Below are 12,735 nucleotides of genomic sequence, written 5' to 3' on the forward strand. Positions count from 1 at the left end.
CCAGTGAAAACTGTGACACTCATATCTGTGGATTCTGCTGTGGGTGGTGGTGGCCTTTGGGATGGGAAAGAGGCAGATTCTCTGCCCTCTCATTTTTTGTGCCCTCTTATTTTATGTGGTGATCATTAAACTACGTCAATATTAATATATATATTTTTTATAGAGATAGTAAGATAAAAAAGAATAGTAATATAAAATATTAACGTAGTTTAATCGTGACCACACAAATAAAAGGATATGAGAAAGCACGGAAAGTGAAAAGAGAATCTGCCTTCCTTTGGAGATTGTATCTACATAGACTGATCTATGTCATTTCCAACTGTCTATTTCTCTGCGGCAAACATTGTCAATCATGTCTGTCATCGAATGGGAAATTTTGCGGGTAGATCTTCCTATTTTGTATTAGAAAATATTATTTAAATACTTTTTTTAACTTTTTATATATATTTGTTAATTTTTTATCATTAATTTTTTTTAATTTATTTGATTTGGTAATTTAAAATTAAAAAGAATATGTAAAGAATAAAAAATATATATAAATAGCAGTGCTCTTTTTATTTAAGGATCGCAACAGTTTCATAAATTCTGATCCTCAACAACTAAAAACAATTATGGGGATTTATTTGTATGCAGTGGCGGATCCACAGTGGGGTCAATGGGGTCGCACGACCCCTTGGAAGTCATGGAAACAACCTTAGAGACCCATTGGAGCTGCTGGTGAGACCCCTTGGAGCTGCTGGTGAGACCCCTTGGCTGCACACCAAGTGTTCGACGAAAGGTCTGAAAGAACCAAGGATGCTGTCAAGTTCAAGGTTCGGTGCTCCAGCCATTGAAAGGGAAGTTGGTGTGGTTTTTGGACAAGGCAGCTGCCTCAAAACTTGATGATGGTACTCAATTCTCTGCATAGGGTTGAATCCCTTCGTGTGTAAGTGTATGTATTGCATTTACCGGAAGGATTCGATGCCTGTTATTCGATTTCTTTTGCCATTAGTCACCTTTTGTTCAAGCTTTGGGTTAATTTCCCCTGTTTCGCCTTGCCTTCCTCTCTTGTTTAGTGGGGTTTGGAGAAGTGTGGTAATCCTTTTGTAAGAACAGGTCAATAAATTTGGGGACTTTAATTCAAAAGTCATAGCTTCTTCCTCCAGGTATGAAATGACGATATGCATGTTGTTTCTGTTAAAAAAAAATTGCGCGCTGCGCGCGCTATCCTTATTGACCCCACAAACATTATTTCCTGGATCCGCCACTGTTTTTATGATTAGTAATTTCAAACATAAATTTCTTACATTTTTATGCAAAAAGAGTTCAGACCAAGAAACAAGAGTTGGAAGATTACTTCGTGTGGTTTGCATGTCATCGAGGCAAACCATGTGTTACCGATGTTGCAAATATCATGATTGCTAAAATTAGGTTAATATTGTTCTATTAGAAAACGAGAATCACGAGAACCTAGGAAATGCATATAGCTTGATCCCCCCAAACTTCATCATTTGCAAATTTAATTGTTTTTGTGGGGGGCGTGCGGCTGCCACTAGCCAACTAAGTTCTACTTGAGGGAAAAGAGAAAGTGGATTAACTAGCAACGAGAGTCTATATATGGTACATTCTTGTTTTCTAAATGTCACCTTTCCATAAAGATTATGCTAGTTAAACTAATTTTTTAAATTAAATTTACAAATTATGTGATTTGTCATTATAGAAAATAAACACCTTAATCAATATTTAAATAATAATTCAATCATTAACTATCGCATTATATAATTTAAATAAATAAATAATCTCTCTAGTATTACCTTTTCTATAAACCTTAAACTTCACTAAAACTTATAATAAAATTAAATTGTTGGAGTAGAACACTCAATTTTCTGCTTTTGGTCCTCAAACTATCATTACACTCTCTTTTTTTACCCAAAAAGAAAAAAGCTAGATTCTCCAAAACAATTCCATATGGCCTAGCTATGGAGCAAGATTTATGTGAATATTCAATAAATATAAAGAAAATAAAAGATTTGTTTTGTGGTGTGGAAGTGCAATTGTAAGTTGGCCTCTTATTTAATCACAATTCCATTCGTTTATGGGCCAAGATGCCATGATTACAGTAGCATACATCAATTTTCTGCTAAGCAGATTTAATATATAAATGATATGACAACTTAGTAATTTACATGTCAATATCTTGATAATCATATTTTTTTATGAAAAATTAAAAAAAGAGTTTGAAAATTTTGAGTTTTAACGATAAAGACAAAATAAAGGTTAAAGTAAATAGTACCAAAATTGATTTTTTAGTGTAAAAATGTGATTTTTTGTTAAAGTAAACAGTATCAGGAATTTTGGTTATAATTCCCTATTTTTTAAGGAAGTTATTTAACCCTAGCAGTAATACTAATAGGGGAGTTGCTCAACTCAAGTTTTTGAAAGCTTTACGTAATTTCTGATGTGGGACTAGCCACTTTAACTTGTCTTTTGCACGTAGAGACGCCCAAACTAAATACGTAGACAACTTTAGCTTCACGTCCTCGCAATTATGCTCCCTCAAAAATCAGTGGAATCACAATATGATTAATGAGAAGGTTTTTTGACTAGTACTATTAGTATATCAGAAGGTGCTTGGTGGTGATAATCAAAGATTCCAATGAAATTGAAGTTGAAAGTGTTTAGGGATGGTCGTGTAACGTGTTTGGATCAAATGAAATAGAAGTTGGGGGTTTCACTATCTTATAGGATTCTTTGTCATCCACACAAAGAGGCTTTGTAAGTTGGTGGTGGGTTTTAATGTTTCCATAAAATCATCTCCTTCCCTGGGTTATATCCATGTCCCATCTCATCATCAAATCATGCCACCCTTGAATCTTAAATCATATCTTAAGAGCCTATATAAATATTAATATAAATTAATTTTAATTTTAATTTCGAATTAAGTTTTTAATTAATTTAATTAAAAACGTTTTGATTAATAGACACAACTGTTGGAAAGAGTTGTGTGGTTTCAGATACATCCAAAATGTATTTGAAGATGTATGAAAGAGCCTATATAACATAAGTCTCAGTTCCATCTCTCCCATACAAAACCTTACAGAGAGTAAACACACAAAGCAATTCGCCATAATTCTATAAACCAGTGCGGATTGTAGAATTAGATAGTTGTATCCTGGTCGAACAGACGTCGTAAAACCACAAGTACAAAAGTGGGACAGAAATACTGTTTGAAGGATTCTGTTATTTTATGGGTAAATTACATAGTAGCCCCTCAGGTTTGAGCTTTATTGCAATCTCATACAACATCTTTAAAACATTTCACTTTCATACCTCAAGTACTATTTTATTTCAATTTCATACAACCGTTAGATTTTCCATCCATGAATCTGTTAAATGCTGACGTGGCTGCCACATATATGACACGTGGCTGCCAAATGTCTGCCACGTGGCAAATAAAATAATTTTTTAATTTTTTTTAAAAAACCTGAAATTGGAAGAAAAAAAAAAGGTCCGAACCCAGAAGAAGAAGAAAGAGAAAGAGAAGAAGAAGAAGAAAGAGGAGGGAGTAGAAAGAAGAAGAAGAAGAAGAAAAAAAAAAAAGAAAAAAGAAAGGGGTCCGAACCCAAAAGAAGGAGGAAGAAGAAGAAAGAGGAGGAGGATGAGGAGGAAGAAGAAGAAGAAGAAGAAGAAGAAAAAAAAAAAAAAAAAAAAAAAGGGACCGAACCCAGAAAAAGGAGGAAGAAGAAGAAGAGAAGAAGAAAGAGGAGGAGGAGGGAGAAGAAGAAGAAGAAGAAGAAAAAAAAAAAAAAAAGGTCCGAACCCAGAAGAAGAAGAAAAAGAAAGAGAAGAAGAAGAAGAAAGAGAAAGAGAAGAAGAAGAAAGAGAAAGAGAAGAAGAAAAAGAAAAGGACCGAACCCAGAAGAAGAAGGAGGAAGAAGAAGAAGAGAAGAAGAAAGAGGAGGAGGAGGGAGAAGAAGAAGAAGAAAAAAAAAAAAAAAAAAAAAAAAAAAGGTCCGAACCCAGAAGAAGAAGAAGAAGAAGAAAAAAAAAAAGGTCTGAACCCAGAAGAAGAAGAAAGAGAAAAAAAAAGGTCTGAACCCAGAAGAAGAAGAAAGAGAGAGAAGAAGAAGAAGAAAGAGAGAGAAAAAAAAAAGTGGCAGATATGTTTTTTTAAAAAAAAAATTAAAAAATTATTTTATTTGCCACGTGGCAGACATTTGGCAGCCACGTGTCATATATGTGGCAGCCACGTCAGCATTTAACAGATCCATGGATGGAAAATCTAACGGTTGTATGAAATTGAAATAAAATAGTACTTGAGGTATGAAAGTGAAATGTTTTAAAGATGTTGTATGAGATTGCAATAGAGCTCAAACCTGAGGGGTTACTATGTAATTTACCCTTATTTTATTTATTTTTTGAATTGTTCTCCAATAATAGTGCACAATAAAAAATTTGGAGTGCTGTTTTCAATTTATTTCAGTAATCATCATCAATAAAGAATAAAGAGTTGTGAGGCTATTTATGAGGTGGGACGTAAGTAGAACAACATTTCATACATTTCACCAAAAAATATAGAACAAAACCAAAGAACGAACTTTGCAGCTGGTTAAAAAACTGAGACAAGATATACATTGTGAACAAAAGAAACTATAAGTGATAAATATCATATAATTACGAAGAACACATGCATCCATAATCAATCACTAGTACACGAGTGCGCGACTAAACCTAGCCCTAATCTCATATAAAAAGGCTACTAATGCTTCATCCTATCTTAAAGTGTTATTCATTAGTGCTAGGGCACTAACTTCTTCTCCAAAAACTTCAAGTTTGAAGTGAAGTTCATGAAATAGACCTAGATAGCAAGCTAGGTTCATCCATGTATAATATATAGGGTCATCAGGAATACACGTATCATATAATATATGAAAATTAATGATGAAAAATGAGATCCCTTCTGTCCCCAACAATCCACCTCACCCCTTTTAATCTCTTTAAATAAATAACAAATTAATTATCTTTTTAATAAGTTAATTAAGAGATTCTGCGTAGTGCAAAATCTGTGTGGCTATTTTCTGCAAAACATGGCTCCTATAAATACCAATCAAGGATTCGATCATCCTTTGATGACTTGAGTTACAAAGCTCCAACCGAAAGCACACAGAAAACTCCCTGTCCTTGTTCTCCTGCACCTCCCGAAGATATAGGAGAACGAGACTGTTACTTATATATCTGAGCCAGCTAAATGTATGGTTTAGGCAAGCTTGCCCAACTCTTTCAACTACCAATTTTGGTTGTTTGCTTTGACTGTTAATTAATTGCACAGACGTGATACAAATATTGTAGTTGTATCGATCAATGGGAACATTTATCATAACTACCAGCCTAGCATATAGTGAGATGGATAAAATAAAACCCTAAGATAACGATTGTTGTTTGCCAAGACTTGATGGATAGCTTATTTATAAGGAAAATAGGAGGTTAGTTTCCCATCAATGTTTTTGGTTATTCAACAAATTGGAAAGGAGAGTCATAACATGAAAAACAAACCCAAAATTGGTGAAATGTCCAACCTATGCATGCATTGTATATTAACCAAGGGAATTCAATACATATTCAATGTTGTATATCTGCAAGAGACTTTTAATTTTCACAAATTATATATAATTATGTGTTTATCTCTCTCATAACGTGTTAGTCATGCAATGAGGAAGATATATACCCATAAGATAAATTATATAGAACCAGGGAAACGCTGGATTTTCCCATACATATATACTCTTAAGATATCCCTCATAACCTAACTCCCTTACATTCTACCCCTTTAGGTTTTGATGTAATTGCAACCTCATACAATATCTTTAAAACATTTATATTTTATACATTTACTATTATTTTATTTCAATTTCATACAACTGTTACAAGTCTGTTAAATTAACCGTTAAGTGATGACATGACAAATATTAAAATTTAGAATATTAAAATAATTAATTAAATAAAAGTTTAAAAAAATAAAAAATAAAAAAAATCCATTTTGTCTTCCTCAATCGAGCCCACCCCCTTCTCACATCCCCCATCACCCACCCCTTCCCCCATTAATTATGCACCTCCATCTAACCCAAAATTCCAAATTCCTCGCTAGGGTTCTAATGGACGCTCTTATCGGCAAGAACCAGGACCCCGACGAGACCCAGACGAATGAATGTGCACTAGTCGAACGAATCGGAACCCTAACGACAGCTCCGCTGTGCATAAAACTCTCGGCTGCCTTCAAGAATTTGATGGAGGTGGAGCGCAAAAGTCTTGCACTGACATCACTGTAGAACCTCAATGTTGCCGTTGCCTGATTTGGACCCACCAGCCCAACCCGCAACTCGAAGAACTCAAATATGAACCCAGTTCCACCTAGATCCGAACCTGCTGCTAACCCATGTGCAAATTGAAGAAAGTCTTCATTGTGTGAGTAATGTTTTGCAAATTTTGGGTTTGAGGAGTTCAAAAATTAATGGGGGAAGGGGTGTGTGATGGGGGATGGGAGAAGAGGGTGGGCTCGGGTGGGGAAGATGAAGGGGAATTTGGAATTTTGGGTTAGATGGAAGTGTAGAATTAATGGGGGATGGGAGAAAGGGTGGGCTCGGGTGAGGAAGACGAATGGGATTTTGGGTTTTTTTTAATTTTTTTAATTAATTATTTTAATATTCTAAATTTTTTATTAAGTGTTTAGCTTGGCTTGTGGCAGCCACATCAGCACAAATGAGGACCCGATATTTGCCATGTCATCACTTAACGGTTAATTTAACATATTTTGTAACAGTTGGATGAAATTGAAAAAAAAAATAGTAAATGTATGAAATTGAAATGTTTTAACGATGTTGTATGAGGTTGCAATTGCACCGAAACCTGAAGGAGTAATATGTAATTTACCCAAACATTTAAATGCATCTCAACAATCCATATCGTCTAATCTATAGACTCTTATATTGTTAGTTATTATTACGGGAATCTTAATGAAACACTCTCAGTATTGTTCACTTTTAAAATTAAGGACATTTTTACTTTAAAAAGTCACTCCTCGTCCTATTTACTTACACCTTTATTTTTTCATTTTCATTAAAACTAAAAGTTTTTGAGGACTTTTCATTAGTTTTCCTCATTATATATGCAAGCTCAAGTTAAATACACAATTTAAAGAATCAAATTTTACAGTAGATGTTTTAGTAAAGTTTGAGAATGTTCAAGGGGTAATTACACTACTACAAAACCATTTATTAGTGTCGCTATGATAACCGACAAGAAACGTATATTACTATCGGATATTAAGCAAAATCCAGCAGAAAATAGATGCAGTTGCGGATATAATAAGCGACATAATTGCAAGCTTCAGGAAATGAATTTTCAGACAAAAAATACTCTAAAATCGACAGAAATTGTGTCGGATATAACCGACATAGAATATATTAATAATGATTAAATAAGAGCATTCTCTATTGGATAAAATCGACAGAAAATACTCTAAAACTGACAGAACTTGTGTGGGATATAACTGACAGAGAATTTATTAATAATGAATAAATAAGAGCATTCTCTGTCGAATAAAACCAACAGAAAATATATTAATAATAAAAAAAATATAAACCACTTTTTGAATCATTACTTTCCCTTTCAAGTTGGCCTCCCTTGCATTCACTGCATTTTCCAGCTTTGAGATGTGCAACGTTCCTCTAAGGTACACCATATTCTTCAATTCGTCAAGTTTGTTTCCTGTTTCGCAGCTAACCTGAATATATATATATATATATATATATATATATATATATATATATATATAGTTAGGCAGAAGTTTGACCCCCAACAACAAGAAAAGAATTGGAAAGACAAATAAATATATTTGAAAAAGAAAAGAAAAGACAAACCGGAAATTTGTGCAAGTTATGCAGCGGCCTACACTGCTTCCGAGGTTTACAGTTCAGGCGGTGCTTCTGTTCTCCGACACTCTCCTTTCTTCACCACCTTTATCATCACATACCTTGTCTCGCTCATCAACTCATTGTCTTCTCTCGTCACGTTTCTCTCGATCTTGACATCTCAGTTTGAGTACAAAAAAACTTCCATCAATCTCTTCCACTCAGGCTGCATTTAGGATTTGCCTTTCTTTTCTTCTCGCTAGTGACAACCATGCTCTCGTTCACTGCTACAATTGTGCTCTTGATTCATCTCGATGAGGAATTGACAAGGTCTCTCATTTATGTTGCTGCCTTTCTTCCTGTCTCTGTATTTTGGCTCATACGTATGCGGGATTTTTTCATGCTTTGATATTTCTATTTAAGAAAGTTAAGAAGTTTATAATTTCTATTTAAAACACAAACTGAACGTAATACAAATAATTTAAAACGTACTAGTTTCAAAATGTTGCTTCTCGAATTGTTCATCCATGGTGATTAAAGCGAGAAAGAGAAGGGGAGAACAGAAGGAAAAGGAAATGAAGAGAGGATAAAAGGGGGAAGGAAGGGGAAAGGGAGAAGGCAACGGCAAAAGCAGGAAATGGAGGGGTTTTATTTTGGAAAATTTTCATTATTGTCGGTTAAAACCGACATAAACATTTTTTAAAATAAAAACCGATAGAAAATTTTCATTACTGTTGGTTATAACCGACATAAAAAATGGCTGCAAAAATCCCCCCAAAATTCCCTCCCAAAATTTTAAATTCCCCCCAGAAATTTTGTTACGATTTATAAAAATAAAATAATAACTTTTTGGTTTAATAAATAAAAAAATAATAAGTATTTAAATAGAATACGTTTTTAAAAATTAAATAAATAATTGTTTGGTTTAATAGATAATAACCCATGTAAAATATGCGATAAAGAAACAAAAAGATAATTGTATAATGAAAATGTCATTACACAAACTAAATATTGTCTAATCAATACTTGAAAAACATAAGCAAAAATTTAGCACAAATTACTTTTCCCACTTCAAAATTTAGGCAAATTTAACGGAGATATGCATTCTACGAAACTAGTTTCCATGATCTAATCGTCAAACTTGTTTGTAGATACTACAAGATTGCATACGTAAAAAATCGCAAAAAAAAAAACATTTAGAGATTAGGTAACGGAACAAAAGCTTTTTACGGCTATAAATGAAAAATCACAATTTAACAGTTTTTTTAGCTACGGTTTTGATGATTTTTTTACAGCTATACTCCTTGACCCTATAAGAATGAAATGAAAGAATTCGATCTTCAATTTAAAATGTTTACACTAGTGAATACCACAAAATCTTATTTTATACTTAATGGAAGTATAATATTAACACTAAGTGTTTGTTTAATCTACCGTTTTGACGCGATATGCATTCTACGAAACTTTTTTCAACAATCCAACCGTCAAACTTATTTTTACACACTCCGATATTGCATACGTAAAAAATCGTAAAAAACAAACATTCAGAGATTATGTAACGGAACAAAAGTTTTCGACGATTATAAATGAAAAATCACAATTTAACTGTTATTTTAGCTCCGATTTTAATGATTTTTTACAGCTACATTCCTCGACCCTATAAGAATGTAATGAATAAATCTGATCTTCAATTTAAAATATTTACACTAGTGGATACCACAAAATTTTATTTTATACTTAATGGAAGTATCACATTAACTCTTAAGTGTTTATTTAATCTACCGTTTTGACGTGATACACATTTTACAAAACTTTTTTCAATGATCTAACCGTCAAACTTGTTTGTACACACTCCGAGATCGCATACGTAAAAAATCACAAAAAAAACAAACAATCAGAGATTAGGTAACAGAACAAAAGTTTTCGACGGTTATAAACAAAAAATCACAATTTAACGGTTATTTTAGCTCCGATTTTGATGATTTTTTACAGCTACACTCCTCGACCCTATAAGAATGCATTGAACGAATTCAATCTTCAATTTAAAATATTTACACTAGTGGATACCACAAAATCTTATTTTATACTTGATGGGGAAGTTTAACATTAACTCTAAGTGTTTGTTTAATCTACCGTTTTGATGCGATACGCATTCTATGCAATGTTTTTCAACGATCCAACCGTCAAACTTGTTTGTACACACTTCAAGATCGCATACGTAAAACATTACAAAAAACAAACATTCAGAGATTAGGTAATGGAACAAAAGTTTTCGATGGTTATAAACAAAAAATCACAATTTAACGGTTATTTTAGCTCTGATTTTGATGATTTTTTTACAGCTACACTCCTCAACCCTATAAGAATGCAATGAAAGAATTCGATCTTCAGTTTAAAATATTTACACTAGTGGATAAATCTTATTTTATACTTAATGGAAGTATAATATTAACTCTTAAGTGTTTGTTAAATCTATCAATTTGATAGGATATGCATTCTACAAAACTAGTTTCAACGATCAAACCGTCAAATATGTTTGTATATACTCCAAGATAGCATGTGTAAAAAATTACAAAAAAAAAAAAAAAACATTCAGAGATTAGGTAATGAGACCATGAGTGAAAAAAAAAAAAACTTTTAGAGATTATTTTGGCGGCCGCCCAAAATTTTGCTTTGTTCATGTCGATTATATTCGATAGGGCCATGAGTGAAAAAAAAAAATATTTAAACCATGTGTTTTTTTATTTATTTTTAATCAATATAAAATTTTAAAATGATAAAGTAGTCAATTTCTGTCGGTTGTAATTGCCAGAATACTAAAATAATAACCGCTAGAAACTAAAATAATAAAATAGTCAATTTCTGTCGGTTATAACTGTCACCATTAGCTTAAAAACAGCCAGAATATGTTAAAAATATTTATAAAAAAAAAGAATTCAAAAATACCGGCGATTAAATAATTTTATGGCGGTTGCATCCGACACTAAATATCCGCCAGGAATTTATGTTGGATATAACCGACAGGATTTCATTGTTATCCGACACTAACTAAATGATGTGTCAGATATCTTTTATCTGACATAATGGCTTATTAAACCACCACCATCATCCGACACCTAAAGCTAATATTGTAGTACTGTTATGACGTAATCCAGGAATATAAAATTAGGGTTTTGGTTGTCGATCATGTGTGCAGACAGCAACTCGCTCTCACGAAATAGAATAGAAGTTCAAGTTCCCAAGCTTTGTCCTATGTTTCTGTGTTATAATCTAAATTATTACCATGTTGTTGCAGTCTTATTAGATTAGGAATGTGATTGTGTAAATCCTAGTGTATTTAGGAATATCTTTGAATATTCCCTTTAGTAGTTAATATCTTATTAGAGTTGTAATCCTAAAAGGGTAAGGAATTAATCTTCCCTACTACTGTAAATAAAGGCACAATAGGGTGGAATAGAACACACCTCACAATTACACATCTTTTTCTTCTCTCTCTATGCCGTACCCCCTCTTTCTTTATAGCCTCCATAATTGTTCAGTAAATTATGCCTAAAGAGAGTTTGATCTTCAAAAAAAGGAGTATTACGTTTTAATCATTCTTTTTATGATTAAATTATTATTTTGAATTGATCTACATGTTATTGATTCAATTTAATTTCTCTTTGTTGAACGTGACACAACGCATTGGAGATGCAATTTCGACTTTCTGAGAAGGATCTTCTATAATATTCAAAGGCTTTTGTTGTTTTCTGCCAGTTAGGTACACTTAAAATAAAGGAAGATATTTCAAACGACCATGAAGCATGAAAACATTCCCCATGATGCATGAACCCCCTACATTTATATTTACCTTCCGATATATATATATATATATATATATATATATGTTTCTTATATTTGTCAATATATATACATTTCATGCATTACGCAATTTTTGCTATGTGGAATTTGTGAGTCAAAGAATCGAACGGTATAGACTCAGTTCGGCTGGAGTCTACCGAATGGCTCAACCCAGTTTGGTCAAAGCCTACCAAATGGTGATGCCGTGCTTCGGCAAAGATGCAACGAAGGGCATGCATTGCTTCGGCAGAAGTGCACCAAATGGTACTTCTCTGCTTCGGCAGAGGTCTACCGAATAGACCCTTCAGCTTCGACTGGAGAATACCGAACCTAATTCGGGGTTTGTCTCTCTCACAATCTAATTTCAAGTTTGTTTTTACAACACATGGTAGAATCAGGGCTTGCCAATGCATGGCATCATGCCTGAAGCATGATCCTTGGCATCTAAGACCTAAAACTTCAAGAATAAGGGATATTATTCCTAAACCTTAACCTTGCAGAATCTACTTCCGTCTTGATGGAATAGATCATTGGTTATGCACCTATTCGTGCCTTTACCAATATTGTTGAGGAATGCCATTCTAGTAGTCAATATATGAAACTAATTTTGCTCAACTGAACATTGTTGGAAGAGCATAATTTTGACATGGCTGATCTTGTTGGCCGAATCCCCTTAGTAACTTTGGTTTACTTTGTGAACATTTTTCCATGTTCTTGGATGTAAGTATGGTGTTTGTTTTAGTTATGGATAATCTTATTGATATTGTCCTCGAATACGAGTTAATTGAATCATGTTTCTTTTATAAATGTGGCTGAATTCAATTAAACACGTGGTTAGGTGTGAATGTGGGACAGTTAGTTGTCTGGATGAATGCGATACTACGCACACTAACTTTACGCCTAAATCATATCTCTAGCAACGACTTCAGGTCTATCCAACCTAATTAAGAGCATTGACAAGCTCCTCGTTGTATGAATGGTACTACATTACCATTTAAGAGACCTTATA

At 33.3% G+C, this 12,735-nt stretch overlaps 1 long non-coding RNA gene across 1 annotated transcript; it reads left to right on the plus strand.

Moving 5' to 3' along the window:
* The first annotated feature begins 283 nt into the window (after positions 1–283).
* LOC139192863 (uncharacterized) lies at positions 284–1,142 on the plus strand. The gene is made up of 2 exons (XR_011577349.1): positions 284–382; positions 634–1,142. It is a non-coding gene; the product is annotated as an uncharacterized lncRNA (long non-coding RNA).
* The last annotated feature ends 11,593 nt before the right edge of the window (positions 1,143–12,735 follow it).

Source organism: Malus domestica, chromosome 16 (genome assembly GCF_042453785.1).
Source record: "Malus domestica chromosome 16, GDT2T_hap1".
Taxonomy (NCBI): domain Eukaryota; kingdom Viridiplantae; phylum Streptophyta; class Magnoliopsida; order Rosales; family Rosaceae; genus Malus; species Malus domestica.